Raw genomic sequence first — 12,510 nt, 5'->3', positions numbered from 1 at the left:
TCTTCCTCCTACTCCTCCTCTTATTCTTCTTCTTCTACTTCTTCTTCCTCTTTTTCTTCCTCTTCTTCTTCCTCTTCTTCTTCCTCTTCTTCTTTTCAACCGATAGGACACAAGACATAGGCCTCCTCTAAAGATCGCCACGATGACCGGTCCACCTAGTGGAAGACGTACCCACGCAGCGTCTACCGGCTCGTGAGAACCTTTCGGACCCAAGGGCCAATTTCCCCCCCCCCCTCCCACTGCCACTTTAGACGAGCAATTCTTCGAGCTACATAGTTCTCGCTATTGCTCTTTGGGCGAAGAACCTTCTTATGTGACCAATCGTAAGTACCCACGACTCAGATCCGTATGTCTCCGGCAACACACATTGTTTAAAGTCGTTCGTCTTCAAATAGTGCCTCGTAATGTATATAAATAAATAATATTGGAGTATATGCATATGAAAATATACGAATATACATGTACCATATATTTTTTTTAGTCTGTCCATCTTTTTGTTCTGGCTAAACTCTGAAATGGTTGAAGCGATTTTGTCGGGATTTACTAGCTGTAAAAGTTCTATAACGAAAAAATAAAATTAAACTAAATATTTATTTTTATGTTAAATTCCACGCGATAAATATAGTTATCAATGTATTTAAAGAGTTAATCAAAACAAAAAGTAATTAAAATTCCCACTACTGAATAAAATATTTTTTTAATGATAGCACAACTATGGAATTCATTCCCCTATGTATTGTATTACGGGCATTTGTGAAAGTTATCACGAAACATCAACAATGGCTAAGATTGTTGTGGGCTATAGCTAGAATGTACAGAATCTCTATGTACTCCTAAAACTATAAATTATCCTTAGTTGATAATAATACGAATAAATATATGTACACTATACATATCAACAAGTGTTACTTCACCGAGTGATGTCAGAACAAATAGCCCCATTACATCTATCTAACCAGCCAGTAATGTTCATAAATGTGCGATGGTGTGAATTTTCCCTGTAATTACAATACAAACACACTTGCTCCCTGACGGACGATGCAATAAACAATCGAGGTCACTATGAACACTTCTAAATATTTTCAGTTATTTTAATTTTCTGAATCATTTTATATGACCTAACATTTGATTAGTTTCACCCAATCAGGTGTTACAGGTGAACTCAATGAGCCATGGAAAGGGCTATGCTTGACATTTCTCTATGAGATGGAATTTGGATTGAGGAGATACGTAGACGAATGATAGTAACCGACATAGGCCAGATAATTGGCAAATTAAAGTGGCAATGGACAGACCACAACGCGCAGAACAGATGATCGCTAGAATCTTAAGACTCTAGAGCAGTGATTCCCAAAGTGGTCTACATCGACCCTTAGGGGTCTATGACAACCTGCAAAGGGTCTACGTCAGCGAAAAAAATTTGGGGGTCCATGAAATGAAAATGGGGTCTACGATAGTGGGTCTCAACACATACACTGATAGTACCTATTTACTTACATCATACTATCTTATAATATCAAAACATTTACAGTATTTATAAAAATACCTATGGAGTAAAAATTTTATTATATATGTTTATAAAATTGTGTTACAAAAGTAGTTACAAAATTGACGCCAAATGTTAATAATTTATTATTAAAGCATCAGATTCATCCTTCTCACTAAAAATATTGACTTATTGCTTATGTTATTTTTTTTATAGTTTATTAAATGTTACGTATATATTACATAACAGATACAAAATTTTATTTTAGTAGTTTTAATGTAAATTCAATTAATAAATGTATAAATTAACAAGTGTTTTTACTTTAAGTTTTTATCACTAAACTTCACTACAGTTAGAAATTTACAGAAAATCAATATCAGAAATGTAGGGGGTCTACCCAACACGGAAAAACATGGCAAGGGGTCTACGACATAAAAAAGTTTGGGGAACTCTGCTCTAGAATGTAGACCAATGCTCTGCAACCGGTGTGCCCTGGCACACTGATGTGCCGCAGGTAAAATACAAGTGTGTCGCGGTAAAAATTAATAAACTGAAATTTTACAATTTTTCATTATACATATTTTGTATTTAAGACACAATATCACGTGACGTTAACTCGTCTCTCGAATTTAGCTTTCGGTGTGCCGTGAAATTCTAGAAAAGACTTTAGTGTAGCATGGATGAGAAAAGGTTGCGGAGCAATAGTGTAGACCATAAACCCTTCAAGTCTAACGTAGAATGTTTACCTGCAAAGTGGACAAATGTCCTTGTTAAAGACGTCGCAGAGTACTACGTGCAGGCCGCTTCCAACCTGTCTTATTGCAGGAAACAATAGAGGAGAGGAACATCTTCTTGCTAACAAAAGAAGGGAAGACGCCACATCTTCCTAGAATATTGTAGAAAGATCTAAGTGACGTAATGAAAAGAAATAAGTCCTAGCTTAATAAGATTAGAATGAGATATAATGTTTAATGAGATAAGAAAGTTTAAAATGAAAAGTAAAAAATTGAAATCTAAATTAAATCAAAATTGAAGAAATAAAAAAAAAACAAAAGTAATATTCTGGAGGTGAAGGTGATGTAAAAAAGAAAAATAAAGTATGAAAGGGAATGAAAGAAAATATGATGAATAATAATGATAACATTAAATTACATCATCAGAATAACTTTGCCATGCAATTTGTTTCAAAATAATGTATTTTTTAAAAAACTTCATTTATTTAACATAGAAAATAATACCGTTGAAATATTACATTAAAAATTGAAATACAACATTATAGATTTATCGGCTTAAAATATACTATTATTTATTTGTTTACTTTGGTAAAAAATAAAGTTAAAAAGTGATACAGAATTGTGGTACGATGTTACTATCAATAGTCTCAAGATGGCGGATGCGCTGCCGCGTGAACGTTTATAGTTATTGAAAACACGCCATCTAGCGGAGCAAGGTGACAACAGGACACACAGTTCTCGACAAGACATTTAAACTGTCTTAGTATTATCATTACATTATTTTTCTAATTCAGGCGGCTAAAAAGTAAAAAAAGCTGGTATTAATAAATAATATGCGAATTATTAAATAATGTACAAATATTGAATTATAATTTTGAACGGACGGTCGTCGTATATCGGTTCGTGTATCACAAAACAAATAAATTCAAAAATAATATTTTTTATTGTTATATAGACCTGCGCATACTACAGACTATACGAGTATTAAGTACAGGTTTAAAATTTATTGACAGTCTATTTATTACGTACCAATTGTTAACTTCAATCAAATTCGTATAACGCAAATCTTATTATATAGTATATGTATATACATTGATATGTATGTAATGTTGGTATATATAGTTTCCTCCCATTTAGAAATATGTTTATTAGTAATTGCATAATAAGCAGTATATACACGTATATGCATAGTATACAGTATTAAAAAAATATTTTAATTTTCTATAATATTTACACAATTATTTACTTGATATCTCTGCAACCAATGTGTTGACTGGTAAAGAATGGCTATTCAGTATTAAATTTTCCTTAATAAAATGATTACAAAACTTAATAACCTATTCTTACTCAAATGGTATAATTATGATTACATCGTTTCCTAAGTTTTATTAAAAAAAAATACTTAAGCGTATATTCATTCATTTACACCTTTCCAATAAATCATGTGATAATTTTCCGCATAAGGTCCTTTCAAATATGTATTTGGGACTTCACGGCATACAATTTTCGCAGAACACGCTCTCTAAAACCCATAAAAGCCTTCGAAAGTAATTATAAATTCGCAGAATGAACCGTCTGTGACGTCAATTATCTCTTAATTTCCAAACTCCGTTGAATCATTGCAGGAAACGTTCCGGTTCAAGATTCTGTTAGCAGCGCGTCAGTTTCGCGGTATAATTCCGACGAAATGACGTCACGTTTAAATGTGACGTCATTTCGGATGACAGGTCGTCGCCCTAATTATATTATATTAGTTTGTATCGGAAGTTAATTATGTTTACATATATAGATCGCTATACCGATAAAATGTAGGTTCAAGTGGCATCTACACATATATAATAATACTGCTATAATGATAGGTATTTCCAGGTAACACGTATGAAGCTTTTTTTGCAGGATATCCAAAATTTTTCTACGGTTGAAATAATAACGATAAAGCCAATTTTGTTGCTCTAAATTAAACTAAACAAAGAATAAATATTAACAAGTTTTCAAAGTTAAAGAAGCTTTATTACATAAGATTGTTACAATCATATAAATATATATATATATTAATTTGATCTATCACCTATTTTTCGATTTGACGTTGATTTATGGCACACATGTATATAACAGGTATATGTACAGTTTGTTCATTTGGTAATTATTCGTAATATTCCTTAACTTTTTTAATACATATTTTACACTCTGTAATAAAGTAATTTAATTACATTTTGTTATTTCTAAGCTGCCCTATCCTATTTTTTTCGTCACGTCATAAATTAAATCACTAATTCGTTTTCAATATAAATATAAGAAACTTCAAACTTATATCACATAGATTCTTAAGTAAAACCGGAAACTATTTAATTGGGTGTCAAAAAAAACCTGTACATTTGAAAAATCATGCATTTTTATAGGTTACTTTTCTTTCGTGTTTACATTCCAATGTCAAGTTAATAATTCATAGCTTTTTTATTATTTTTTGGTTAACTAATATTGTTTAGAGATCGCAAGATTAATCTAAGTGGCGAAATCAGCAACGACCTCACAGATACTTGCGTACAACCTGAGGATGACAATATGGAGTAGGGATGAGGAAGTGGTCGCACAAACCGTAAAGTATAGATATTTTTAATGCGTTGTGAAATATAAAACAAGACACTAATGATTAAAAATAATGAAGATAAGAATTACTTTTTTTAAATTAGTTAGTTTAGTAGTAACTTAGTAAACGTTGCGACATACAGAAACGAAAGCAAAAAAAATATGTAAACTTTAAATGTAAAAACAAAGCCACAGACTTAAAATCTATTGAATATAGATTAAATAAAATAAAAAATATGGTTTAAATATAAGCTAGCGTAATTATATGTAAGTCTACAATACGTAAATATGTATATTTATATATGTTATATGAAACTAATGTAAACTTGTATTATATGTTTTACTGCTGTCATGCCTTTCGTTGTAATAAAGGAGATAACAAGACAAAATTATCTTATTTATTTAATATTCTTTACTGTACACGTTAGGATACATTTAAATAGTTTCACAATAATATTCAAGAAATTAGAAAGGGCGGTCTTATCACACAGGCAGTCTCTTATAGACAACCATAGTATGAAAAAGGTAGAAGTATTAATAATGGGTAGTGGACGTGTATAAAACATACAGACGAACGAACCTAAACTTACACAGGCTTACATAGTTAAACATACATACATATATGTATTTAACATACATATTTATAATAAATAAGTCACTTACTATAAATATAATACTAACTTATTTCGATCGCACTTGCCTCAGAAAGAAACAGAGGAAGAAAAAGAAATGAATTAGCACATAGATAATCATAGGTCTTAACTATTTTTCTTGAAAGCAGCTAGTTAACACGTCTTATATTCAGCGTCTTATATTTCATATGTATCATATGTTGTATTTAATACATCCTTATCAGACTTAGTTTATATGAAGTAATAACTGTTATTTCATTCAGATAAAGAGTTCATAGTTTAGGATTTAGGATATTAATATTATTAAAAACTACGCAGAATTAATGATTATCTATCTAAACATTGAAATTTGTGCGTAACTGCGAAACGATACGGGATATCGGATTGAAGGTCGCATTACGTAAACATTGATTTCGTTCACATTTTTAATTATATATCATATATCATTTCTCATTTAAACGAAGCACTAACACACGAGTGTGAGTAATCTTAGGAGTAATTGGTTCTCTACCATAATTGACATGAAAAACTGCGTAAATAAACCACATGACATGATGATGTTCCATACGGAACGCATGACATGATGGTGTTCCATACGGAACGCATGACATGATGGTGTTCCATACGGAACGCCTTTACGGAATAATTTTATTTGTCAAAGTTATATGGTTACACCTACAGGAATATATATCATGGCAGGTTCCCACGGTCACGCGTCAATGAGGTATAGTCCTGGTGCACTGCTGTCGTTGCTAGAAGTCCATCTGTCAACAAGAAGAAAAAGAGGGAAAAAATGAAAACTTGTAAAGGGTCAAGTGGCAGTTACGCATCGAATTAGACCTGCAACAAATTGCCGAAATAAACCTTGAAGGAGAAAAGAAAACTCGATCGTTTCAGTGTACTAGCAATAACGTGAACAGAATTAAGAAAATTTAGAGAAATCAAACGTTTTCACTCATTGGACAGATAGAGCTCATAAATCTAATCTTACATTTAAGTTTAAAGTAAGTTAATATACTCCATTTAACGATATTAGTCTATCTCTTGTGACAGATAGATTTTATATGCACATCGTCGTTTCAACACATAGACATCCACTGCAAGGTATATGAAAGCCTATGATAACCAAACATATCTATGGGAGATGTACTATAATCCCCACGCTTAGCAAACGGATTATAAAACAGAATGTTTTTTTTAATAAGCAAAAGATGTTTAATTGTGATAAATTGTGGATTTAAATAAGTTAAATTTAATAAGGATATTATATATTATTAATAAGATTGTAATGCACTGTCCAAAAAATACGATAGGGGTAAGCTATAGGCCCCCAGTAGTGGTCGGATAAGGACGCTGCTGTTCATCTTTTGTAAACTTGTTTGTTAGTGGAAATCCTATATGAATAATGCACAAAGTGTGAAATATTTAAGATTGTATTGAAGTCTCATTCCTCTAACACTGCCCTACCACTGCTCTCTCTATATATAGTCGATTCAAAACGAAGCTATAGTTATTAATATATATAAACACATTTAAATAATACATATAATTTAAACGATACCATGTTATTTATTCAAGTACAGGCAATTGTCTATGACAAATTTATAATGATTGCAGCATGCAAATGATTGTGTACACCGTACGGTGTAACACGACGTGAAGGATCAAAGCGACCGATTTTATTCTTAGAAAATCAGAGGTGCTTATTGATATCTTAAGACGATGACACACTAGCGGTTTACAAGCGTTTTGACAATAAATAAAAGTAACAAGCAATAGTAACCTCTTAGACACAATCGTATAGGAACAGTGACATCCCAAGTTGAGATCCTCTCGGAAGTACTTGTGCGCATACATTTTATGGAGCCATACCTTAGAGGTTTCCTTTCTAATGATATTTAAGTGAAGGCTCGATTCAAGACTCCCAAAGAAACCTCCAGGCATAATAGCTGGCAAGAATCTAGCTATCTTTTTAAGTGGCCCACATTTCTGGAGGCATTTCGTACATTCCCCCATCTTGGGTACACTGGAACTGAAGGTTTAATAATTTTTCCACATTATTTTTTATTTGCTCACTCTTCTTATATCCATCTTAATATCTTTCACTCATTCTTCCTTTTTCCTCTCACATTATCTCTTACTCCCGTTCATTCGCTTACTTTTCATACATCGCCTCTTTACCATTCCTTCCGAACTGCTACTTTACAATTATGTTTTCTATATTTCAATTACAATCCTTTAATTTCTCATTCTTCTTTTTTGATCTATTTCTTATATCTATATGACACCTTTATCACATAATTTCTTAATCAAAATTTACATCCTTTTCCTTTTCCTACTAGCTACTAAGAGGTCTATAGTGCTACCGTAACCACTGTACTGCGCCTAAGGTACACGCGAGAAAGTCAGTGGGAAGTACCGGCCACTCCGTATCGTTAATTGTCGGTGTAACTTGCGACGGCTGTACTCCTGTTCTTATTTCCCCGCTACGGATTCCTAAGGCGCGGTACAGCGGTTTCGGTAGCAATATAGAAGACAATAGAAGATCTAGAGGCACCTTCGAACAAGGAAACATCGGTGACAAAACTAACGGACTAAATAAGGTTAATAAGATTAAATATAAAAAAAGTTTTACTGAAATATAAAATTTATACAAAAGTTATGAAAATGAGGCAAGGAAGTCGACATCTATATAAAGCTAAAAAAGAGAAAGAGATTATGAATGATAGAAGGAAAAATATAAGAAATTTAAAAAGATGAAAGAAGAATGATGAATGAAATTAAAGTATCGAAAGAAATATTTTCCCGATAATATAAAGTCCCAGACACGATAGGGGAAGCAAAAGGCCCCCGAACAAAAAAAAACTAATAGATTGTTCACTCAACTAAGATTTAACGGAAAATTTACAAATTTAATCATTAATATAGATAATTAATGAAAACATTTGAAGGCAACTAATATGTTTATAAGAAAACTCGCTGTTATTTTATAATATGGTAGCGACTTTATTTGCATGGAAATACCCCAGCACCTGGGGGAAATGTTTATACGGGCATACCTTTTAAGTCTTTGCATAATTATAAGAAATAACCATATTTTGCTTTTTGTGTTTTAGCTGCGGTTAATACATGACTTTTTATATTTCTTTTCAGTTCTTTGATTTATAAACGCGTTATTTAGTCTTGCAATGTAATCTTTCAACTACAATTCAATTTTATATCAGAGTACCCTTATTATCATATCATATATCACTTCATGAAACCCAAGCTACTAAGTTTTCGGCAGCCTCTCAATTCAATGATTTATCTATTTAGTCATTATATTTATCATTAGTATCATTAATAAAGTCACTGTAATTATCATTATTATATTTATCATCACCGAAATTGTGTACATCGTGAGAAGAAACCTAGAAGAGCACTATTTGACACAAACTAGAATCAGATTAACCTCCCCTTTTCCGACTTAAAGGCTATGTGAGTTCCAAATACATCCTGATCTGAGTTTTCTGTGATCAGATTTCTGGTAATCAGTGAAAAACACAGCTTTTCGTAAAGGATAAAAGAAAATAGGAGACCTTGACTTTGCTAAGGTTGTCTGAAAACGCCGGATGAAGGCCGTTTCCTAACAGTCTTATTGGAAATATATGACTAATGTTTATGTCTAATGAAAAAATGGTGAAAAAAAAAATTACAACCGACACTTATCTAATAAAAATATTACAAGGTAAAAATCAACAAATATTTAAACCACATATAATTAATTAAATCAATGAAACAATAAAGTAAACATTTTGTTATTATCATTTACATGTAAACTGTATACGTTGGAATTATTCAGTTTGACGTAGAATTAGCAGCTAATTGCCTTCATAATTAAATTCCGTAAACAGTTTCGTAATTGCGATATTAAATACTTGAGGTGAATCGACTCATAAAGCGACACGACAGAGAGAGAAAGAGGGGAAGAAAATAAAGAGAAAATTAACAACATGAGATGAAGAAGTTAGAGAGTCGATGAACAAATGGTTAATGTTAACGCTCGTTCTCCCTTGAATCCTTTTAATGCTAAGCAATGTGACACTCTATGCATTTTCCTTTGTTTCTTACTAAAAATCGACTCGGCACATAAATCTGCGTTGCATAGGGAGAATTAGATAAACTTTTTCCTTTTAAATTTTTAATACCAGTCTTAAATTTTAAATTGTGTTCATAGTATTATTTGAATTGTCTCCAGTGTCCATACAAAAAGTATTTTACTTTTGATTATATTCCGTTAACAGTTTAAATCCGTGTAGTCTGTAGAAATCTAAACTAAATAACAAAGCGTTCATATGTCAATGTAATACTTCCATGTAAATTTTAATACATTCAGGGCCGTTTTCAATCTTTTTAGAATAAAAGTATATAGTAATTTACTGTAAATTAAAAACAATAGTAAAGAAGTGAAAAAAAAACAACTTATATTAATTGTTTAATACTAATAATACATTAGTTATTTTCTTGCAAGCGTTTAAAAAGTAAGTTATGTTATTCCTGTCTTTTTTATGTTTCAACACATTGCCTTTTTAATATCGATTTTAAATGTTATCAATAAATAAAAAAGAACGAAATTAGTTACAGTACCCGACGATAAATATCGACCTTTAGAAAGAGACAATCGGCAAATTTCGGCTTCATAGAGCATTATCTCTATCGCACACACTGTTTGTATTTTGTGCGACAGAGATAACGCTGTACGAAGCCGAAATTAGCCGATTGTCTCTTTCCAAAGGTCGATGTGCAATATTTATTGCCGGTTAATATAGGAATATTTTTGTAATATATAAGATAATACTATAAAGCAGGGTTCCGCAACCTTTTCTAATATACGGCAAACTAAAATCTAGAGAGGAATGAACGTGACGTGTCTCAAATACAAAATATGTATAATTAAAAATTGTAAAATTTCAATTTATTAAATTTTACCGTGACGTTGTATCCTACCTGCGGCACACCAGTGAGTCAGGGCACACCGGTTGCAGAGCATTGGTCTACAATCCAGAGCCCTAATATCCCACAGTGTGTTAAATATTTGAACAATAAAGGTAATGTTGCAAAATAAAATAGTAAGAAAACCTAGAATGTAGTGGTTGAGGATGGATGTATGGCTAATGGAATGAAAGAGAAAGACTGGGAAAATTGTAGAATGAAAGAAACAGTACCACAGATAACATGATACATGAAAGAGAAGAATGATAATAATAAAAAATATGAATAAATTACTAGAAAACAAAAAGTCCCTGTCCCACACGCGATAGGGGGACGAGAGGTCCACAACAGCGGGGACCATAAAAAAAATATCCCACAGTCACTTTAATTTGACAATTATCTGGCCTATATCGGTTACTATCATTCGCCTACGTATCTCCTTAATCCAAATTCCATCTCATAGAGAAATATCAAGCATAGCCCTTTCCATGGTTCGTTCAGATGTCAGGGAACACCTGATTTTCTGTTCATATTATTTTACTTAAGTATATTTATATTATTATAAATTAAATAAATAATGACGTTGTTTCGTCACCGGAACAATTATGAGTTTTCAGTATTCTACTTTGATATTCCGAGACATCGAAGCCGTGCGCATTAATATATGCATTTACTTCATTTTCCGCACACGCTTCACTTGGTACGGTCATTGATCATGAATGAAATAAGTCATACGCCGCTCCTTAATCTATTTCCTATAATAATGATTCAAATACAGATACGAGATTGATAAATATAACAAACTCTGTTTACAAATGATATCTCTGCTTATATTTGTAACGTATGTCACAAGGAGCTTATCCTATAATATATACATATAAATAAAATTGTAGTGTCTGTATGTAATATTAAAATAAATGTTTCTTTATTACATACACATGAATATATATACGATACATACCAAATTAACATTTTTTAAATTATTTGGTCTGTCTGTCTGTTGCGGCTAACCTCTGAAATGGCTGAACCGATTTTTACGGGACTTATACTGGCTACAGCTACGTGCTGATGTAATAAGGAGTAACTTATGCCAGTTTTAGTTTAGAAAAAATTTTTAACAAGAAGAAAAAACTAAATACACCTATCCCCCAATTTACATGGTACTTGTTTTACACGGTTTTCGAATTTTTTTTTTTTTTTTTGGTTTTTATCGCACTACTAAATGCTACTGTGATTGAACACGTGTGCTGTGTACACATTTCACGGGGAATCCCGAGCTTATGACTTGACTCAATATAAAGAAGTTTACAAAGATCTTACAAAAATTCGAAGCAATTATTAATAACTGATTTTATTACCATCATTCACACACTCATAATGTAAATATTTCTGCTTCAAACATCGAATCGGCACCAATAACTTCGAGTGATGAAAGTGAAGTCGAACCTTTCGAAAAAAAGAATGAGAGTAATTTCTGACACTGATAAATGATAATAAAACACCTTTGGTTATATTTTTTGTTCTTCTGTTTAATGTATTGTAATTAAATAAAAATACAGTGTTTCCGTTATATATTAAATGTTTTAACTTGTCAATGCATTTTATTTTTATTTCTGTGTACACCTAAAAATATTGAAAAAAAAATCACAACTGTTAAATAGAAAAATTATGCATTTTCTGCAAGCTTTTCGATTTACACGGTTTTCTCAGAAACGTATCTACCGTGTAAATCGGAGGATAGGTGTATTTCTTTTTTAGATTCCACGCATACGAAGTCGCGGGCACATCTAGTTATAATATAGAATCAACATCCCAATCCTTACAATAGTTTATATATAAAGTTCGTACCAGTAATACTATGTACATACTTAAATATATTTAAAAGTGCATTGTGTCAAAATCTCAAAATCAAAAGTTAATTATTTATATTTACTTCACCTAAAAAATGTATAACATAATTGTTTTAATGACTTAAATATTTTATGCTTTATTACTCTCACAGAAACATTATAATTTTTACGAAATATTTATAAAATTGTATGCATTGCGGATACAAGACTTATTTAAAACGAAACTTGGCTTCCGAATTGACTCGCATCCA

The sequence above is a fragment of the Battus philenor genome, unplaced genomic scaffold, assembly GCF_028537555.1.
Source record: "Battus philenor isolate CCGP_79_NKW_IND1 unplaced genomic scaffold, ilBatPhil1.0.hap1 SCAF_8, whole genome shotgun sequence".
Taxonomy (NCBI): domain Eukaryota; kingdom Metazoa; phylum Arthropoda; class Insecta; order Lepidoptera; family Papilionidae; genus Battus; species Battus philenor.
Note: the sequence above shows the minus strand (reverse complement) of the source record.